General features: G+C 44.0%; 2 long non-coding RNA genes across 2 annotated transcripts in view; one reads left to right on the forward strand and one right to left on the reverse strand.

The window, feature by feature from the left end:
* LOC144370482 (uncharacterized) overlaps positions 1–15,086 on the reverse strand; it is a 63,782-nt gene that overhangs the window by 13,385 nt on the left and 35,311 nt on the right. The gene's annotated exons all lie outside the window — the stretch shown is intronic.
* LOC144370481 (uncharacterized) lies at positions 10,369–13,888 on the forward strand. The gene is made up of 2 exons (XR_013430459.1): positions 10,369–12,976; positions 13,417–13,888. It is a non-coding gene; the product is annotated as an uncharacterized LOC144370481 (long non-coding RNA).

Here is a 15,086-nt window from a genome sequence, read left to right on the forward strand (position 1 = left end):
TAATGGGAGGGTAATGCTTCTAGGAAACAAAAGTCTGAAAGAATTGCAGTGTTTAAGCACTCTATCATAATTCCCTTGGTGACAGGGACAGAGACTGGAGACAATAAAGATCTTTTTTGTCTTAGTTTGGAGGAAGTAACTAATTGTCATATATAAAAGTGTGGTTATGTTAGGATTCATCAGAGGACAATAAGGTAATAAAGGATATAGAAATACTGTGGTTTTCCTAACTAATGGGGTGATTTCCATCAGGAAGGATAGAAACTATGTAAAGTTTGAGGTGTAACCTAAAAACTTAAGCTGCAGTTATAAAGAATGCTCTGGGAGAGCAGTAAATTGAATGTAACTAAAAGAGATCACTTTAAGGAAAAATACTAGACAATACAAGAAAAGAAAATGCTACAAGGGAGAAAGGAATATAAACAGACATACAAATATCTGAAAACTTCCAAAAGATCACAAATCATGCCTGTGGACCTTGGGAACCTAAAACTTAGAAAGAATTCAGAAAGAACTTGTTAACACAATTATGGGATGTTAAGAGCATAAAACGAAAGTAGTTCTCACTGTATATATGTTATAGTCTCTTAAGTTAACTCCTCCTAAGTGGAGTAATCATTCACTGCATTGTCTATGTTGAGTTTGTGTGTATAAATACAATCCAAACAAAGTGACATAACACATTCAATTAGTGTAACCCACCCAGGAAGCTCAGCCCAGGCTGTGGGCTTGAACTCACCAACCCTTCAACCCTGACTAGCAGCAATGGGCTGCTTGGTCTTGTGGATATGATGTCAACCCAGATGTCCTTGTGCACATCACTCAACAGCTGGCTAGGCTTTCCTATAGTGCAGTGCAGGGGTTTAGAGTCTCCAGGACAGGCTTGGACTTTGTCACAGGTGGGCTGGATATGGGGCATCATGTCCAGACTTCCCATTTGCCAGCTTCCCTCTCAGGCATGAAGTGGTCTTGAAACCTGCACTGCTGGGCCTGGAGGGAAAGCTGGTTTTGAAGTGCTCATTCAAGTCCTGGGGTCCACACTGAAGCCCAGGGTTAAACACTGTGCATCTAAAACACTCACTGTGGAGCATAGAGGAGATCTGCATGTATGCCTGACCTGACACCATCACGAAACCCACACTCTGGTTTGGTGGTAACCTGCTTGATCTGAGCTGGGCAATTTTCCTGACCTTCAACCTGGCTAAGATATTCATTGCTAGCTAAAGGGGCTTCCTAAAAACTCACGTGTTTGCCTCCATGGCCTTGCTCTTGCCCCACAAATGTATGTAAATTTTATTGTTTCTAGTTTTTCTGACTCTTTTTATGCATCTATCTTGCTTTCTGATTGGATGTCAAAGAAAGATGTGACATATGTTCATGGTAATGTGTGGAGCTAGACATTATGCAAATTTGGAATAACAACATGTTTTGTGTGTGCAGAAGATTGAGCCAAAGGTGCTCTTCCATTGGGCTTTACAAAACTCTTACTTTTTATTCTAAGACATTTTATTTTATTCTATACTTTTGGGATACTACCCTAGAACTCAACAACTTCTTGCCTCAGCCCCTGAATTACTGGGATTATAGGAATGCACCACCACACCTGGATTGACTAATAATTTTTAAGTCCCTTTCCCTTATTTCTTAAATTTGAACCACATATTTTAAGGAAAGCCTCATCTTCACCTCGGTATGGAATGTAATCTCCCATCGAACAGCATGGTCCAGTGCTGCCTGAGAATCTGGGCTAAGCACTGTGTGTCCTGGGCTCACTAGGTCACTTCTGGTCATCATTACTGGGGGGTGGATATGGGAACATGTATAGATTGGGACCTGGAAGATAATGTAGCTTTCCATCTCTGTTTAAGACAAGCGAGTGGCCAATGAACCAGGAGGCCCTTGTGACTCTCAAGATCCTACCTCTGTGGTTAGGTCACTTATCATCCTTTGTGCTCTGTCTATCCCTCCAGTTGCCAGCATAGCACCAGCCCGTGGAGGAGAACCAGTTGCTACCCAGGAGCCCTGCCTTTCACCTTGAACCCTCCCATCAAGTGCCCCAGGACAGTGTCCAGACAAGCCATTGACCTTGCCTCTCCACAGCCTTTGTAGCACTACTCAGTGGTGAAAACCACCTACTACAGCACTGGTCAATCTCTTTCCTCCTCTGTGGCTCCAGAACTCCAGGTTCACAGGCAGGTTTCTATCCAAATGTGACAGATGAATCCCTTCCCTTCAAGGCAATGGAATGTGTGAGAGGAAGGTGATTCTGGTACCAGGGGGTCAGCCCATATGAGAAGACAGAGAGCCTGATAGTGACTTGTCTTCAGACACAAGGAAATGGTAACTGAAACAGTGGGGGAGGTCCTGGGTGTGTGGGAGAAAGAATGCTATGAAACCATGGCTGCCTCTCCCTGAAATCTGAAAAGTTAGAACAGCAGAGCATCTCCATGCCCAGATAAATAAAGGTTGACACCAGGTACTTCCCCTATTTAAGGGATACTGGGCTCCTTAGGTGACCCAAAGCCTGAAACTAAGGGACATACAATCCAATTCATGAACCATCACACATGGAACTCCCTGACAGTGCCAAAAAATGACTAGCATAGGAGGGTAGAGGTGCTTTGATCCTCAGACAAGGGCCAGTGGTCCCCCCAAACAGGCCACTATCCCCCAACCCAGCAGGACTGACAATGTATCAGCTAGATTCGAGGAGCCCACTGCCCCTTCTAGCCACACCAGCCCATGATTTCCCAAACACATTCGTACCATCCCCACTACAGCAATCCTATGTACCAAGTGCCCACTGGGATCCTGCCAGCTAAGTGGACCCACCCTTCCTTTCACTGTGACAGGAGCCTGCATCCTTGGAGATACACAGCTTAAAGGCGTAATTGCCATTATTGAATCTCTTGGACAGATGAAGATAGTGGGGTTGGAGGTTTGCTAGGAAACAACCTGCAGCCCTCCAAGTCCAGACAAGACCAGCAAAGAGACGGACTGCAGCTCACAATACAATCCCTTGTAGATCTTTCAGGCTTTCAGGGTAGCCTGCCCTCCACCACTTTAGCCTCCTAAGGTAGGGCATGGGGGTGCAGGTCTGGGAGATGTCTTTGGAGGGACCAGCCTCCTCCATGTGCAGGTTCTCACTAGGCCACCCCTCTCTGCCCTGCCACCAATAGCCAGGCAGTTCATCACAGGGGAGTTGCGATTCTTCCCCTGTCTGGTCCCACTGGTTCTCTTCCTTGTCCCTCCATATCTGATCAGGCTTTGGGCACTAGATGGGGTCACCAGCCTCTTGACCCTGAGACATCTACCTCCTAGTCCAGGTGAGTTCAGTTTGCACCCCCTGGAGGGCAGATTACTTGGCCAGTGAGGACAGTGTTTGGGTAAGAGGGTGTCACCTGGTCATGCAGGTGACTAGCATACATGGGATGGGGCTCTCCAACAGGGTCATGTTCCATCTTCTACATCCGGCTTGTGGCTTTTGCCAAAGTTGCCATGAATTTAGGCACTGGAGTTGGGTTTTCAAAATAAAAGGAGCTTTCTGTCTGCTCAGGACCCCAGAATGAACAAGGGGAAATGTAGAAATAGCTCACCATGCCCTTTGAGAGCCCTGCATTTTTTCCAGGAGATGTACTCAAAGCTGCTTGCTGTGGCCATTATGCCAGGTGCATGGGGCATGGAGAGGTATGGGGTTGGGGACAGGAACAGAATTCAGGTGCTACCCAGTGGGTGTCCCTTCCCCACCAAGCACCAGTTTCCAATCCTGATGCCTCTTCCTTCCATGCACAGGCTCATCTCCAGTGCTGGTTAGATCCTTTCCTACCTGCAGTTCTCAGCAGCAAGTGCTCATCTGTGCCAGTGGAGGTGAGAGGGCCCCTAGGCTTTGGGAGCCACAAAGGCCACTGCCTGGCTGAGTGGTAGTGTTCAGGCCTGTAGGCCTGGAGGGGTCCACAGCTTCCTTGGGAGGCAAGTTCTAGCTTCTTCCCTCCAGGATCCTTGGGCACCGAAGCCATGAGAGTGACTCTAAGGTCTGCAGAGGAGGAGGCCAGCTCCTTACCTGGGTGACCAGGTCCACCACTGGGCAGAAAAGATCACTGTGGCCAGGCTCTTGTACTCTGACTTCTCACACTAAGAGATGCCACCGCAGCTGTCCAACCCTCCAGGAGATTGCAAAGTCTGCACACTTCCTTGGCAAGAGGGTATGTCCCTGCCCTGCTGCAAAGGTCATCAGGGACATTATTGGAGAGCTGGATCCTAACTACTAGAGGGGCATGGGACTGAGTGGGGAAATTTTCCCAAACCAGGAACCTACCCAGAGCGTGGGTACCCAGCCCACAGATGAATTCAGAGTTTAAGCACAGCCAACCCTGGTCAGCAGTCCCTGAACCTCTAGTTGTATGTTTTAATGATGAAAATAGAATATAAACATTAATAACACCCTCATCCTTAAGATGAATAAGCTCTTACTTGATATTCAAAGGAAAAAATAACTCTAGAGAAGTTCAATTCCATAGAATTTATCTGAGCAAGCAGAAATACAAAAATCAACAACTGGAATGAGTGGATTCTCTGAAAGCCCTCACAATCACAAAATGTCCATGAAACTAATGTGTGCAGTGCCATGTGGCAGTTTTTACGAACTGAAGTGAGGCACAAAATCCTTTCCTTGCTTACAACAATATTACGACTCTGCACTGGCCAAGTTCAGCTGCTGTACTTGCCTGAGCCAAGGCTATTCAAGAAACGAGGCTGTCAGTCAGTCAAACTACTAAATTGTCTTGCAGTTTTCAAAAGGACTCAGTTTGAGTTCCTACATAGGTTTGCCACTGATGTCTGCCTCGACAGCTGGACCCTTGGAGACTCAACTGCTGCACAGTCTGAACAGCCAAGCCTGAGGCTTGCTTGCAGTGGCTCTGGGCCCCACTGCAAACCTACTGGAGGACCTGCCAGAGAGCGCACCAAATGCATAAACTGTGGCTCCATCTAGACACTGCTTGGTGGTAGGAGGGAACTGGCCCCTACCTGTGCAAAGCCTGCAGCCTCTACACTAATATGAATGACCTCAGTCTGCCCCTCATCAAGCAGCAGAAGCACGTGCCTTCATCTTGGTGGCTAGGACTATCCCATGACAACTGGCACACCACCATCATGACCTTATGGTGCAGAAACTCTGACGGCAAACCTGCGTGCAATGCCTGTGGACTCTATCAGAAACTCCATGCAGTGCCTCAACCTCTTCCTACAAAAAAACAGGGAATTCAAACTAGAAAACCAAAACCTAAAAACAATGAAGTCAAAGACTTGTTCTCCTAACAGCAATAATTTGGTTCTGTGACTCCAACTTCTCTATCTTCTAACTCAGAGGATTACAGCAGAACTACTTCCCCTCCAACAGTTCCAATAGCCTCAGGGACAGGAGCCCCTGTGAGGTCTGCTGCAGGAGAGGGCACCAACCCTGAATATAGCAAGCTCCATTATTCAGGTCAAATGGGCTCCACATAGGCTTCAGTCTGGCCTTGCCAGCTGAAGTCACGTCCTCAGTGGGACAGGATTCCTATTGTGCTCTGGCCCTGGCCTCAGCCCTTGTGACAACGAGGTGGGGAAGGATCTACCCAAGAAGGCCTTGCACCTCTTGTGTCTGAATTTGTCCAGCAGCCCAGACTGTGGGGACCGTGTAGACAGTGCATCCCACCCATGTGTGATTTCCCCAGGAGGCTTGCTAAAGAGAAAAAGAAGATGAAGCTCCTCTAGGAAAGGGCCAGCGTGTGAAAACATGGCCTGCTCCATTGGGCCAGGGACACTTCCAGCCAGTCTGCCACAGGTTGGCTCCTAAACTGCTTGCAGAAACTGGGACTAGGAACAGGGCCAATTGCCTGCTAAGGAAAATGCAGAGATTCTTTCCAACAAAGTTCTATGTGAATTGCCCCAAATCATGTGTTTCTTCTGATCAATTATTTTGATCAATCAATATTGGTTATTCCAGAATTTCTGCACACCTCTTCCACATGCATATTTCACAAGCATTCGTGGAGAAGATCATTGGAGGCTGTTTGGCACAGTCTTGAAGACTCAGTGAGTTCCTGGCTCTCTTGTCAAAATATTGTTCAGTTTGCAAGACTGAGTAGTGACTCCAACAGACTCTGCGACTGATGTTTCTCAAAGGTCATCTTACCTGACTAGTCTGAGGTCAGCTGGAATTTGTGCATAGGTAGCAAGCAAGATATTATTCTTCCATGCATATATTTTTTTAAAAATAAGTGAAATTTCCATTGCAGCAATCAGAGTTAAATCATTTGCAGAAGGTGGGACAACATTTTTATAATGAACGTAAAAATTTACCTCAATGTTACTTTAAATAATTTAAAAGAATAATATGAACTTAAACCTTCTTATTCTTCTTTACATTTATTTTGCATTTCTATATTCCTGATTGCTTAAGAGAACTATTTCAAGAAAAATCTTTTTTCAGAAAATTTTGCTTTTGTCCATTTGTTAAGAATTTTTAAACAAGAATTCCAACATATGCCCTTTCTTTTACTGTGGATTATGTACTGGAAAAATAGCAACAGAACTTTACCACCTAGTGAACAACACTTGTAAATATTGTAAGCATCTATGAATGCTCTGATGAAGTCTGTATAGTCTGCTAACCCACAGGCTGGTTAACATTAATTTTTTTAAAAATGCAGTGTCATATGGAAACCTATTTTGATAGAATTTTTAAAATAAAAGGATATTGTTTTTTTCTGTAGAAAATGATATAAATTTTTTTATTGTGGTCCCTTTTTTTAATTTATTTATTTATTTATTTATTTATTTGTTACTGTGACCCAAATCCCTAACAAGAACATCCATTGTAGAAGGAGAAAAGATATTTTCACAATATCAGAGGTTTCAGTCCATGATCAGTTGGCACCATTGCTTTGGGCCAGAGCAGAGGCAGAATATCATGGTGAAAGCCCATGACAGAGGAAAACTACCCTGTCCCATGGCAGCAGGAATGCAGAGAGACAGAGCAAGCTCCCAGGGAGAAAATGTAACCCACAAGGGCGGGCGCCCACGACCTCCTTCCTGCTGACTCACATCACCTGCTGGCAGTTACCACCAAATACCTAGTCCTCTCAAATCATCCACTCAAAATCATCAAGATTTGGAGGTCTGGGGTTATGGCTCAGTGGTAGTGCACTTGCCTGGCATGTGTGAGGCACTGGGTTCGAATCTCAACACCACATATAATAAAAATAAATATCTATCAACAATTTAAAAAATTAATAAATAAAATTAATAAATAAAAGTATTTAAAATCTCAGGATTTGTTAGGTCAACTGTTAGGCCAGAGCACTCACAATCTAATCACTTCACTGTGAGCATTTCTGCATTGTCACCCGTGAGCTTTGGGGGACAACTCACACCCAAAGCATAACACATTTTAATTACCAAACAGAAAGTAGTTTTTGCTCAGTGTCTACGTAGGTTGATCATCACCAGATCATTGATGATGTAATTCTGTCTACCTTGTGGCCTGGTGAAACTCCTTTCCAGTATTCCCATGGAAGTTCCATCAGACCCATCCAGCACACCAACACACTAGCTAATATCTACACCCAATTAGGTCCCATCACACGTCCCATTTCCAAGGCAGCAGCATCAGGCACCACGACTTACGGAACGCAGGAGTTGTTCCTGTGCCCCCTGGAACCTTTGAAGCACAGCTGCATTTTTGGATGATGCTTCTCTAAATACAAGAGTTGTTTGCTGTTCAAAGCCCCACACTGTTTTTGTCTTAGGGACTGTGGTGCATCTTCATGCCACAGTGCCCCTTCAACTAATGCTAGAGCAACCCACACTGGAGCCTCCCAAGGCCTTCAGGGCCACAGACAGCAATGAAACAACCAGGTGCTGCATGAAAGGTAATTTTCCAAAGACTTAAGAGCCAAAAAAACCTGTTGGAGGGTGGTGCAACATCAGTAAAAGGCCAATTGAGCACATGGTTGCCTTCTTTCTCCACAAGAGGAGTGTCTAGAGTGGCTTCACATACTCTTACCCTTGGTGTAACTCCAAACCTCTTAAATTCTTCTGCCAATTTGTCTGCATTTGCATTGGCTAGATCCTGTGTAGGAAGGAATCTTCTTTCATACACGTGACATTCATTGGAGAAAAGATAGTTTCTTCAACAAATGATGCTGAGAAAACTGGAAATCCATATGTAGAAAAATAAAATGAAACCCCTATCTCTCACCCTGGTTGAAATTCAACTCAAAGTACATCGAAGACTTAGGCACTAGAACAGAGACCCTGGGTCTAGTAGAAGAAAAAGTAGTCCCATGTTGGCCGAGGAACTGACTTCCTTAACAAGACTCCTAATGCACAAGAAGTAAAATCCAGAATCAATAAATGGGATATATTCAAACTAAACTGTCTCCTCAGTAAAGAAAACAATCCATAATGTGAAGATAGAGCCTACAGAATGGGATGAAATCTTTACCACATGCACCTCAGATAGAGAATTTCCAGAATATATAAAGAACTCGAAAAACTCAACACCAAAAAAAAAAAAAATAAATAACTCAATTAATAAATGGGCTAAGGAACAGAACAGACACTTAACTAAGAAGATATACAATCAACCAACAAATATATGAAAAAATGTTTAACACCTCTAGTGGTTATAAAAATGCAAGTCAAAACTACTCTAATATTTTATCTCACTCCATTCAGAATGACAATTATCAAGAATACAAGCAGTATTAAATGTTGATGAGGCTGTGGGAGAAAAGGTACAATCATACATTGCCCGTGGCCTTGCAGATTGGTGCAAACATTATAGAAAGTGGTATTGAGATTCCTCAGAAAACTGGGAATGAAACCACCATTTGACCCAGCTATCCCACTCTTAGGTTTATACTCAAAGCACTTAATATCAGCAGACTACAGTAATGTAATCACATCAAAGTTTATCAATATTTATCAATTCACAATAGATAAACTATTTAACAAACCTAGGTTCCCTTCAACAGATGAATGGATAAGAACATGAGGCATGTGCACACAATGAAATATTACTCAGCTTTAAAGAAGAATGAAATTATGGCTTATGATTTCATGACCACGATGATTCTACATCACATACAAACCAAAGAATGAGAGGCTATACTCCATGTATGAGTCATGTGTCAAAATGCATTCCATTCTCATGCGTAACTAATTAGAAAAAAATTAGAAAAAGTAAAACAAAGAAAAAAACTGACTCTATTTATATTATTTGATTCTCAGTCACAAAAGGGGAAAAAAGGAAGATAAGTAACCACAATCCTGATCTTCCACATGAGTACTGCATTGAAATGAATAGGTATTGGACTTGGTTGAATGTGGCACATGTGCAAAAAGTGATATATATCTTGACACACCACGTCCTTCAATCCTCAGATTGAGAAATGTGTCCCAAGTCCTAGGAGGCTTCACAGCAGCTGAGGGATTCCAGGACTGGGATGTGTCCCACTCGTCCTTGAAGCCATACTGTCCCTGCTTGAGGCCAGGACTGCTTGCCCACAGGGCTGCAAATCTGGGTGCAGTGGGTGGTCCTGCCTGCATGAGGAGCCTGGGAGACTCTGAAGGCCAGGTTTTCCCAGTCCTTCCACACCTAGTGATTCACTGACCAGGGCCCTGATGAGTTGGGGTTGGACAGGCAGAGTGGTTGTCAGTCCCTGCAGAGTAAGAGATTGAACCTCTCTAGTGGCATCTCCATCAGGGACATAGTGGGCAGCCCCCCACCCCAGTCACACACCCTGGCGCCAGCAGCACCTGCAGCCTCTGCGTCTGGATAAAGGAGACACGGAGCCTCATCCTGGCAGCAGGAGGAGCAGCTATGGAGTGGTGATGGATTCCCTGGGAGAGTGTTCTGGGGCTGCTTCAATGAAATACGTGGATTGTCCCATGGGACAATTGTCCAATGGGTTAAAACATAATAAACGCACTGTACAATTCAAAGGCAGCATCTCCATCTCGCCACTCCTCCTGCCCATTGTGGAGTCCTGTCAAGTCCCCACTGTTCTTTCTCAATATTTTATGATCATTTGGCTTCCTTGTATCTCCATGTGCTTCTAGAGGGCTTTAAAATTCTTTTTTTTTTTTGTAGTTTGCTGATTTATTTTTAAATTAAGTAATTAATTTTAATTAGGTGTATATGACAGCAGAATGCATTGTGATTTATCGTACACAATTGCAGCACAACTTTTCATTTTTCTGGTTGTACACGATGCACCATTTGTGCATTCATACATGGACCTAGGGTAATGATGTCCATCTCATCCCACCATCTTTCCAGCCTCCATTTCCCCCTTCCCACTCCTCCCTCCCTTTGCCCCATCAAAGTTCCTCCATCCCCCCTTCTCCAATTATGGATCAGCATCCACTTATCAGAGAGAACATTCAGCCTTTGATTTGAAATAGCTGCAGAGTCCTGCGCTTTCCTTGGCGGCTTGGCGGCCGAGTGGCCGACCAGCCAGCAGGGGGCGCACTGTCCGCCGCGCTCCCTCCCAGCGCCCGCTTCCGCTAACGGAAGCCTGGACGGCTGGAGGCTGCGGGATGGCGGTGCCGCTCAGGTCCCGCTCTGGTCGCTACCTGCGCTGCCCGGGCACGGCATCCACTGGCCCGGCCTCACGCTCCGCCCGTCGCCGGCAGGTGTGCAAAGCCGGACCGGCCGAGGCGGCCATTTCCGCGGCCTGAGACCCGCGGCCCGCGGCAGCTGAACCAGAACTTCGGGCGCCTCTTTCCCGCTAGGACGCTGCCTGCCCCGCGCGCCAGGGCGGCCGGCGGGCAGGTGTCCTCCGGGAGGAGCCTCTGGGACCCGCGGCGGGCGGGGATGGCGCGCAGCAACCCGAGTCTCTCTTACCTCTGTCCCTGTGGTGCCCGCTGATGGGGACTGGTTGCCGCCTGGGGCGCCCTGGAGCTGGGGAGGGGCGGCGGTTGAGCGCCTGAGGGAACCCGCACCCACCTGTCCGCCGGCGCGGGGTGGGGGCCAGGTGAGTGGTCAGTGAGCATGCGTGGGCTTCAGGTGGTGCAGAGGGAACACCGCGGGCTGTGCCAGTTGTGCCTCCAGGCAGGAGCACCAGAGGATGAACCACAGGCCTTGCTTGGCTGCCTCCTAGCTTTCCCTGAGGATGACCGCTCACTCTGAAAGCTCCTTTTTCCACTGCTTCCTTTTGTACCTGGGCAAACACTTTGTCATGAGCCATGCTCTGTGATTTGTGTTTCTAAGTTTGATTATTCACTTTCTATAGATCAATTATGAATCTCTCCAATTAGGACTGTAATGTTTTTCTCAAAACTCAGTTTTTGTTTTTGACCTACAAGCAACCAAAAACTTAGCCTTTAATGCATGCCTTTTTCTTCATGAAATCAGCTAAGAAATATGTATGGAACACCCACTGTGTGCATTGTGCTGGGCACTGTACTGGACACCCTCCATGCATATTTGATTAAGGCATAGGCTTTTGCATCACATGTCCTTTCAGTTTGGTGGAAAAGAGAAGAGAATCAATTGCTCATTATCTTTCTTGCTTGGCATGATCTCAGCCAATACTCTCAAATTTCACTTTTGTTCAAGGATTCTGATTCTTGCAAGAACATTTTAATTTCTTTGGGGAGTTCATTTAGTATCTGAAATTTTGTGTGTATTTCATGCTGCCTTTCTATAATATGCCTTTACTGGCTTTTTAAAGTGCACATATGTAACTTTTCTGGAGACAAAAATGAGGCCTTTACCTATAATGGGGGTCCTGTTTGGTTTTTAACACAGTATGCAGTGTGGTTACTGCTGAAGCTGAAAACCTGGTATTCTTTCTCGGTAGTGGTAATGTTTTTCTGGCAATTGCCATACTAGGCCTTTCACATTCTTGGAGTATATTGGAACTTTATGAATACAGAAATGTTTAACAGGCTTCTGACTTTATCCCATGTAACACTTGAATTGAGAGTCTCTTGTTTTCTTTGTATATACTCATACCCCAAATTCACAACTTAATTTTGAAGTTTATCTTTCATTTGATGAACTTTTCCCCCTCACAAAGATTCCAAGTTTTTCTCAACTCATGAAGCCGATGATACATAAACAACTGTAAAGAGAACCACAAACTGAGATGTGTTTCTTTGCTATCTTCATCTAGACACAGTTATGTCTGTCTCCTATCCTACCCCACCTTGGCCTTATGATAAAAATTCATAACCCAGCAGAATTACAAAGTGTTAAGTCCACAAATAATTGCCAAGTCCTGTTCAAAGTCATTCTTTCTCACCTGCCTTTACCTGTGCTTTGATTTTGAATAGCTTGTGCTGTTTTGGAGCCTTCATTTCTTAAAAGTTAAAATGGACTGGTAGAGAATAAATACAGCACAGGAGGAGTGATTTCAGTGACTTAGTCACAAACCAACACAAAATATTTTAATGAGTGAATGGGATTCAATTGTCATTTTGTAAATGATCATCTTTCTTCCTTTTCTGGTAGGGTTTTTAGACCCTGAGGAGGAATTGGAGCTGATCCACATTATGGGAATGGAAACCACCGAACCTGAGCCAGACAGTGCAGTGCAGCCTGCCTCTTGCTCTGATGACCTTTCATGCCAAATGAGACTCTGAGAAGATCACTCCATTGAAGACTGTCCTAAGAAAAAGCAGGATCAGAAGAGACTGGGAACTCAAAGAGGTCTTGAGACCAATGTTAAACACTTTGCTAGAATCTGGATCAGTTCATGGGGATTTTAGATCTAGAGACGAGAGTGGTGATGAGAGCAGTTTAGTTTCCATGAACCTATGGAAATGAAACCTCTGGAAATTAATCCATCATGTCCAACAGAAGAAAATGATGTATCTGTCCTGATTCCTGTGGGGGACCAACTACCAGAAGCCCATCTTTCCACTGATGTTCCAGAAAAAAACGGTTCCAATCCAAATCACAGCTTTCCACCAGAAACCACGGGTGAGACAGTGGTCCATTCGACCGCAGGGCACTTCCAGACTGAACTTTTTAAAAAATTTATTTATTTGTTCTAATTCTAATTAGAACAATTCTAATTAGTCATACATGAGAGCAGAATTCATTTTGATTCATAGTACACAAATGGAGCACAACTTTTTATTTCTCTGGTTGTACACAAAGTAGAGTCACATCATTCGTGTCTTCCTATATGTATCTAGGGTAATGATGTCCATCTCATTCCACCATCTTTCCTACCCCCATGGCCCTCCCTTTCCATCCCTCCCCTTTGCCCTATCCAAAGTTCATCCATTCCTCCCTTGCCCCCTCCCCCATTATGGATCAGTATCTACTTATCAGAGAAAATATTCACATTCAGTTTCAAGTGATATTCCTACTAGCCCCGACTGCATATACATTGTAATGGATTGATTATATTCCAGGGATTTTTCAAGACAACAGATTTGGACATTTGGACATCAGTGATCAATTGAGTACTGAGCTCTTCCAGGACAAAAGTGAGGAGGCTTCCCTTGACCTAGTGTTTGAGCTGGTAAGTCAGCTACAGTGTCACACTCACAAAGAGAATGGAATTGAAATTTGCATGGAGTTTCTGCAAGGCACTTGTATTTATGGCAGGAATTATTATTCATGCTTAGAGCACTGTATATTATTTTTCCTATTTCAAGAAAATTTACCATTTGTCAAAGAAACCAACTTCCCATTTAAAATTGTCTGTTAACTATGAAAGCTGTATACTTGAGTCATTTGCATATCTCTTCATACTGTAGTGGTCTTTCCTTTGTTATTGACTGATACAGTACCCTGATTACAAGGTTATTTTGTACTTGTCTTAATACACTAGTATAATAACAACTGCTTAAAAATAAAATAAAATAAAAGTACCATGTGAAATTGATGATTACTGTAATCAAGCTAATTAACATATCCACCCACTCACGTGTGTGTGTGTGTCTGTGTGTGTTTGTGTTTGTGTGTGTGTGTAGTGAGAACACTTTCAAGCAGAACAATTAAAAAATTTTTTTAGTTGTAGTTGGACACAATACCTTTCTTTTATTTATTTTTGTGTGGTGCTAAGGATTGAGCCCAGGACCTCACATGTGCCAAGCAAGTGCTCTGCAACTGAGCCATAACCCCAGCTCACAGAGCAGCAAATTTAAGCATACAACAGAGTGTTATTCACTGTGGGGACCCAGTTGTAGGACAGATGTCCAGAATTGGCTCATGCTGCATCACTGAAGTTTTGTAATCTTTGGGTAAACCCCGAGCTCCTGGGAACCACCATCCTGCTCTCTGCTTTTACAGAGCAACTGGTTTTGATTCCACACTTCATTGAGGTCATAGAGCACGACCTTCTACATTTGCTTTTTTCACTTAGAATAATGTCTCCTAAAGCTCATTAGGGTTTCAAATAACAAGATTTCCTGCATTTTGAAGGCAGAATATTGTTCTGGGTGTCAAATGGTTGACATGTTTTTGTATGTGGACATAATCTTAAAACACCAGTTAAGAAAATTAACGAGATTTTTTTCAGAAGTGATTTATGAAACATTACTTTTATTTGTTTTAGTACCAGGAATTGAACTCATGGGGGGTTAACACTGAGCCATATCCCAGCGCTTTTTGTTTGTTTGTTTGTTTGTTTGTTTTCAAAGTTTGAGACAGAGTCTTGTAAACTTGTTTAAGGCCTTGCTAAATTGCTGAGACTGGATTTGAACTTGCAATTCTCCTGCTTCAACCTCCCAAGCTCTGGAAAGTAGTATAGAAATCCCTCAGAAATCTTGCAATGAAACAAGCATTTGAACTAGTTATCCCACTCTTTGGCATATACCCAAAGTACTTAAAATTGGCATACCATAAGGATGCACCCACATCAATATTTTTTGCACCTTAATTCACAATAGCTAAGCTCTGGAACCAACCTAGGTGACATTCAACAGATGAATGGAAAAAAAATACACACACATACACATACATACACACAAACATACACACACACAGCAATATTACTCAGCCATAAAGGATGAAATTATGACATTTGCTGGTAAGCAGATGGAACTGGAGATGGAGACTATCATGCTAAATGAAATAA

This window comes from Ictidomys tridecemlineatus, chromosome 14, assembly GCF_052094955.1.
Source record: "Ictidomys tridecemlineatus isolate mIctTri1 chromosome 14, mIctTri1.hap1, whole genome shotgun sequence".
Lineage (NCBI taxonomy): Eukaryota > Metazoa > Chordata > Mammalia > Rodentia > Sciuridae > Ictidomys > Ictidomys tridecemlineatus.